This window comes from Enoplosus armatus, chromosome 23 (assembly GCF_043641665.1).
Source record: "Enoplosus armatus isolate fEnoArm2 chromosome 23, fEnoArm2.hap1, whole genome shotgun sequence".
Lineage (NCBI taxonomy): Eukaryota > Metazoa > Chordata > Actinopteri > Centrarchiformes > Enoplosidae > Enoplosus > Enoplosus armatus.
In genome coordinates, this window is record NC_092202.1 from 11,594,486 (window position 1) to 11,602,592 (window position 8,107).

Sequence of the window (8,107 nt, forward strand, 5' to 3'; positions counted from 1 at the left end):
ACGTTAGTAAATTCCAACTGCATTTGAAAGCACCACTACTTTAGCGCGAATACGGTTTCCTTGTTTGGAAAGTGACGCCAGACCCTCAGAGGGCCGGACAGGGTGAAGAAGCGCGCCACACTTCACACTCATTTCCATTCTATGACAGAAGATTATAATGAACACATCATAACCAACAGAAATGCAGTGGTGGAATGCAGCTAAGTACATTTACTTAAGTACTGTACTTATAGTAGTATAGTTTACTGTATTTAAGTATTTCCATTTTATGCTACTTTATATTTCTACTCCACTACATGTTAGAGGCAAATATTGTACTTTTCACTCCAGTACATTCATTTTTACAGATTTGGTTACTAGTTACTTTGCAGACTCCATTGATTAAATATAACAAATAAACAAAATATAAGCAACTAATAAGCTATGATTTATTGTTATGAATTAAACAGTATATAAAGCTGTTCAAATTAGCCCCACCTTTACTGGCTGCAACATTAGTGATGCATTATTATGCATAATTGCAATCCAATGGTATGGCATTCAGAAATGGGCCATTCTGTATCATGAGTACTTTTACTTTTAATGCTAATACGTAATGTACTGTTACTTAAGTAAAATTTTGAATGCAGGACTTTTTCTTGTGACAGAGTATTTCTACACTGTGGCATTGCTACTTTGACTTAAGTAAAGTGTCTGAGTACTTCTTCCACCTCTGCAGAAATGCAGGGAGTTGGGAGTAACATATTACATGTAACACAATTACAATAATTTGATTACAACAAGCTCAATGAGCATTTGGAACCCATTACACCCTGCTAGCTGTCAGATATTTATTACATTTCACTATAATCTTATTTCAATATAATTTCCCTCAGATGTTCTATTTGTAAATCTCATGTACCAGTCACTGTGAACAACATTGGGATATGTTAAGACTGGAATGATGGGATGTGTTTGGATGGTAGGAATTCTATGATTTTGCTTAATACATCTTACAGTTTTATTACATTTGTATCTATTAATCTTGCATTTACAGTACAATAGGCATCCAGTTCAACTTAATTCAAGTGGGCGGCTTTAACGGCATGACTGCATACAATACAACATTGCCAAAGCATATTAACACAAACTATACAATAATAAACAAAATAAACAGTAACAATACAAAAGGGCATGGAGAACAAGATGGGCTCTGGAAGGTAGGTAAGAGTAACATAAGATATAAACATACAACAGATGAATTATTAATTAATAAACATTAATTATTAGTCATGTGGGACAGGGGGCTCACAGAGCTGTGGAGCTCATGGCAGGCTGCCAGTCTACAGCAGTCCTCCATCTCTCCCAGTAGGACCGGAAGACTTTTTTATTTTTTTTTTGCAAAATATTGGTCACTAAGACCTTGATATTGGTTGCAGTGAGTCAGGAAGTGCAGCTCTGCCTCTATTGTTCCCTACTCCCACTGTATGCCATGAATATGTGTGTTGCATAGACCTCCACATGTCTGCAAGTACTGACTTGTGCTGTTACTGCTCCTCTACACAAGGTTTGAGCAAACTATTAGATGTACAGATTAAGAGGGGGATACCAATATTTTATAAAATTGTAGGAATGCATGAATAATAGAACAATTTAACAGTCATTATAACGGGTCCCTTCTCAGAGAACAACCTCAGACAGCTTTTAGATCATTGTGTTTTTACATGAAAAAATATTCATTAATAAAAATGAATTAAACATGGCAAAATATCCAAATTAGTTGAAAAAAATCACAGAATTATTTTCTCTGTGATCTGGGGTGGAGGGGCTGCTTGGACTTCTGACTACAGTATTTCTTAAATCCTTCAGCCATGATTATATTTAACTTTACAAATATCTCTGTATTGTCAACAGGTTGCAAAGGGGGGTTTTGGGATTTCCAGTAGATACTTCATAAAATGATCCCAGAGATCATTTTTAGCTGATTTCAGTCTCTTTTCAGTTATCATCCTGTGGTTTTTCGTGTAGTAAAAAACATCACATGCGAAACATTTTACTCACTTTTTTCAGGTGTGGGTCCATTGTCAAAGAGGGACCCATCTCGCTCATTGGTATGACAAGAATGGTTTTTTTTTTAAACCCAGAGGCTGAAATCAGTTCCTGACAGTGTTATTATCTGAGAAGCAGTTTATCGCAGTGACCACAAGGTGGCGACGTGGAGTGTGAAATCCCTCCATTCATATTGCAGCTCTTTATTTCTTCCAAACCTAGAATTATGCTCCAGACAGGATAAAAGATGAGTAGCTATAGAAAATATAGGCTTTTATTCAACTTTTACTGCCTCGGCTTCCATTTTGGGCCCTCTTTTACCGTCGACGCCAGCTCTTACAAACAAACTGTAATTGGCTGGTGCAGCATAAAACACACTGTGGTGTCTCCCCTCACCCTGCAGCAGAAGAGATACAGCAGCATATTCTGTCATTAGGTGAGAACGCAACCACAAGAATGCAGAGGAATACTATATTAAAATCACACTATAGGTAAGAACATTATAGGACCACAGAGTCTATTATCTAGGGTGGAAATTAGATCACAGTCATGACATCTTTAATTTACACATTTAACAAGTTTGGCACGATGCTGGCCAATATATCTATGTAAACATTTTATCTGCTCTAGAGCTGTAACTATTGATTATTCTCTGGAAAAAAAAACTGTGAAAAATGCCCACCACAATTTCTCTGAGCCCAAGGTGACGTCTACAGATTTCTTGTTTTGTTTGTTCAACAGTCCAAAACACAATATTCAATATATTATCATACATTACAAGGAAAAGCAGCACATTTGAGAGGCTGGAAGCAGTGAATGTCTTCAAAAAAGGATTGAAACAATTAATCATTCATCAAAATGGCTGCTGATTCATTTTTAGTGAATAATCTTTGATAGCTCCTTAATAGCTTAAAGCTTTTAGTTTTGCTCTATGTGTGTGATTCACAGTTGACAGTACCCATCCCAAAATGAATGGAGTTTTATAATAGTTTGCTCATAATGGTTCTAAACGGGAGTCTAAGTGACCCCATATATAAATAACATCACCATGTTGGAGAACAGACTGTGCATTTCTTTGTCTGTCAGTGATCTTTTGGCAAACAAAAAGAACACATTTCTTCATACACAGCCCATATAACACATACAACATGAAATGTTTTCCTCTTTTGCTGTAATAACAAGGCTTTATGGTCATGTCTTGTGTCACCTTTTATCACATTTTACTGTAATAAGGTCAGAAGAAAAGAAGAAGACGTACTTTCACATACAGCAATGGGGTCTGTGGAAACCCAAAGCAAGAGGGTTAAATATCGCTCTGTTAGAGCTCTGATTCTGACTGTGAGTTGTTGGTTTGGTGGGATATGAGATGGCCACCTTCAAAAGCCTACCCACTTTTTCATAATGCAAATAAAGGCCTTGTATAGGGGGTTCTCTCGCTCTCTCTCTCACTCACACACACACACATACACACTCACACACACACACACACACACACACACACACAGCAGCCCTCCCCAGCACCCAGATGGCCCAGTCTCTAAACCCCGCCTACAGTCTTTTGTCTTCAGGGAATCTGTCTCTCGGCTGTCGGTAGAAAAACTATTTATTTCATGTGTCAGTAGGGGGCGCGGCGAGGCTCTGAGAGTCTATATGGAGGACTGGTGCTGGTGTGGTAAGAAGTCTGCTTTGCCTACAGCCCAGACGTACTCACACTGACAAACATCAACTGCAGTTGAGATGCAACTCTGTGTCTCACCATCTACATGTATTCCTCCTGTCTGTAAATATCTAAGTATTTAAGACTTTCTGTGCATCCTCTTTGGAGTGAATAATGAAATTCAAGCAACCCACACATGTACTGGTATAAACACACACACACACACACACACACACACACACACACACGTACATGCTCACACATACATACAAGCACAGCTCCTTCTCTTCAGCTCAGCAATGCTGAGTGTGGTGTTCTCTTGCCATAGATACCTTTAATGCCTAGATAGATAGATAGATGGATAGATGGATAGATAGATAGATAGATAGATGGATAGATGGATAGATAGATAGATAGATGGATAGATGGATAGATAGATAGATAGATGGATGGATGGATAGATAGATAGATAGATAGATGGATAGATGGATAGATAGATAGATGGATAGATGGATAGATAGATAGATAGATGGATAGATGGATAGATAGATAGATAGATAGATAGATGGATAGATGGATAGATAGATAGATGGATAGATGGATAGATAGATAGATAGATGGATAGATGGATAGATAGATAGATAGATGGATGGATGGATAGATAGATAGATAGATAGATGGATAGATGGATAGATAGATAGATGGATAGATGGATAGATAGATAGATAGATGGATAGATGGATAGATGGATAGATAGATAGATAGATAGATAGATAGATAGATAGATAGATAGATAGATAGATGGATAGATAGATAGATAGATGGATAGATAGATAGATGGATAGATAGATAGATAGATAGATAGAGCAAGGAGGGAGGGGTGAGAGAGGGAATCAACAGATGCAGTGTGGAAAGGAGCAGAGGAGAATGGTGGCCTCTCTCAACACAGCGAGCCCTGCAGCACAGAATTACAACACATAGACCGGACAGCCGGCCTGCACTGCTACTCTATTGAGATGAGATGGTTGTACAGTATGTCTGTGGCCTGAAAGTGACTGGTGTCTGTCTCCTGCAGTGGCACTTCCCTATCTGTGCAATAATAGGAAGGGATTTGTGGCTGATTGTATTCAAGCCGTGTGGAAGGCCTTACAGCTTTCATATCTGGTGGTGAAGCAGCATGAGCCAAGTCTGCGTCAACTCTCAATGAAAGACCTAGATTTAGGACTTCAGAGGAGACTTTTAGCCTCATTTGATAATCTACTGTAAATGTTGCATCATAGGCTTTTCCACCGTTATAACAATGCAATTCTGGGTGTATTCATGGTAGTGATACTGAAAATCAGCACAAAATATCTCCTGCTGCCATTCAAAAGTATTGATACAGAGGATCTTTTTGGGGGGTTGTGAGAAAAAGCTATTTCAACAACTACTTGCCACATTGCCATTAAATGTTCTCTAGATATTTACAGTGTGATCACTGAAAGATGATTTCCTTATGGTTTTAATGACTCCCTGACCCTCCAGTAGCTCCATCTTCGGGTCAAAATTTCATCTTTATCAACACTTAACAAGAACTCCATAACAAGAAACTGTATCTTGAAAGCTAAAGACTGCATTGTCATGCTGTTTTCTGTAAATATTCATATTCCCAAGAGGATGATCCCTTTCCATTTTTTTTTTACACACTGAACTTTCCTTCAGCGCCACCCACAGGTCAGCGAGTCCCCAGTTCAATTGTCATTTCCCCCACTATCTTTCACCACATTTCATCTATCACTATCAATAAAGACATAAAATGCTCAAAACCTAATCTAATCTCAATTTTGCACTCAAGATATTTCATAATCTAACTGTCAGATTGCCATGGAATTTGCTAAAAGTATGTTCATGCTCCAAAGGGGATATAAACATTTGGTTTTCATGATGTCATGACCTTCCCTTTAGCACTATTTCACAGTTAGTCCCAGTGCTGGTAAGGTTCTACAAAAAATGTTTATACAATACTTCAGTGCGTCAATGTCATTTCCATTTCCTTTGTGTAATGCATTGTGGGAAAATAGTGCATCATAAAAAGTTTTTTTTAGTATGCATACTGATTGTTTTGAGTATGCCACAATTTGCTATTTTTTCAGAGTGAAAACACTTCAGACTTGAAACCTGTTTTAATATAGTGTGTATTGGGACAATGGAGTGGGGACAGTACACATCACTGTACAGCACTGGGGAGAATAGCTACAACCGATATCTCCAAACCTCAGCATACCACCGAGCACCAGGAAAAATAATCATTAAGATTTTAGGTCATATTTTTAGGCCTTGGAGACATAAATTTTGCAAAAAGCGCTGCCAATCTATTATGTAGGAGTTTCTAATCTTTTGTACACCTCGTGACATGGCAAATACACAGGGGGTAAAGTTGTACCTTCCAGCAAGTGAGCATCGACAGACACGCAAATCAATTCGGTGATGTGTTTTCCTCTACATCCTTATATAATTTCAGTCTGAATTTACATATTATGATCTATTTACGTCATAAAAGCTTGTGTCAGACTATAATGAGTAACATGGCGTGTCCTGGCAATCAGTGCATATAAATCATATAATAGTGAGTTGGCAATGGCAAAGGGCATTATATCCCTATAGGTGAGTACTGGAATACAGAATATTTAGACATACATGATGGTCTTCCCATATGACAGAAACCATTTGATGGATGCAGTAGGGAGGGTTCATTCTATCACATTTGATTCTAGACCATGCATCTCCTGCGATAACAGAGAAAGTCAGAGGCTTCATAGGAGGGAGGGATGGAAGGATGGGAGTCAGAGTTAGGTGCAAGGGAGACAGCAGAGGAGACAGACATTTACCTTGACAAAAATGAGAAGAGCAGACAGACAGACAGGCAAGAGGAAGGAATGAGACAGGTGGCGGGAGGAGGGGTAGGGGAGGGAGGGGTGAGGAAAGAAGTGGAAACAAGAGTGAGCTAAAGGGAGAGTGGGAGGGACACTCAGTTCTGAAAGATCGAAGAGAAACCGAGCGAGAAGAGAGACGGAGTGACGAATGGAGAGGAGGACAGAGGGGGAGGAGAGGGGAGGACAGAGAGAGGAAGAGGAGGATGAAAGGAGAGCTGAGAGGTGAAGGAAGGGAGGGAGGGGAGAGATGTAGCAGTTGTTCACTAGTGAGGATGTGTTAGGGACTGGAGGACTGAACGAGAGGAGAGACAGTGGGATGGTGAGTTCATGGACACTGACTAATGAGAGGAGAGGAGGGAAGGAGGTGAGGGGACAGGAGAGGAGGGGGGTGGAGGAGGTGGCAGGGGTGAATATGAGAAGATTGAAGGGGGAGGAAGAGGAAAGGGGGGAGGAAGAGGAGGGGGGGTGGAGGTGAGCGAAGCGAAGCTGCTTTACTGTGTCACCGTAGGGGGAGGATGGGGGGAGGGGAATTTGCACGTACGCACACACACTCTGTTGAAATCGAAAGCGACATGAGAGGAAGAAGGCAGGAGAGGGAGACAGATAAGTAGCCAGAGAGAGAGAGACAGGAAGGAGGAAGGAGCTGGAGAAGAGGTGAGGAAGGAGGGGAGAGAAGACAGAGGAGAGGAGTCATCACTGGAGAGAGAAAGTGAGGGGGGTGTGGAAGAGCAGAGGAGGGAGAGGGAGAAATATTAGGGAGGGGAGGAAAGCAGAGGAGGCAAAGGAAATTGGATGGGGAGAAAGGAGGGAGGCAGGAGGAGAAAAAGAGAGGAGGAAGAAGAAGGAGGAGAAACAAACAAACAAAAAAAGAAATCCGTCAGGGGGCACAGACAGTGAAAAGAGAAAGGACAGAGGGGAGAATTGGGGCAGATATTCAGGAGGTGGAAGGAAGAGGGAGGGGGGAGTAGGAGGAGGGAGAAAGTATTGGAGAAGGAGAGGAAAAAGGAGCAAACAGAGGGAGAATTAAATAAAAGAAGTATGGGGAGAGGAAGCAGACAAATAGAGGAGGTGCAGAGAGGAGCAGGAAGCAGGACTGTGGAGAGAAAAGAGGGGATGACAAACAAGAGAAATCACATAGGAGATGGAGACAATGTGGGAAAATGAGTGGACTGGGATGATGAATAGGAGGTGGGGAAAAAGAGGAGGAGGTGGTGATGCCAAAGAAAGAGTAGAGAGAGAAAAAGCTGGAGGAGTATGTAACAGGCTGTTACATGTCAGCAGCAGGCACTTGTGAAGGTAGCAGCAGGTTCTCTCTGTGTGTGTGTGTGTGTGTGTGTTTTTGTGGGGGTTATTGTGTTTATTGCCAGCATCAGGTGTGAGAAATCCTGCTACAGCTATCACTGAAACGTTCCCTATTCTACTCACACACACACACACTTCCACCTGTGCACTCACACAGATTAATGCACGCACACACACACACACACGCGCGCGCGCGCGCGCGGAGGTA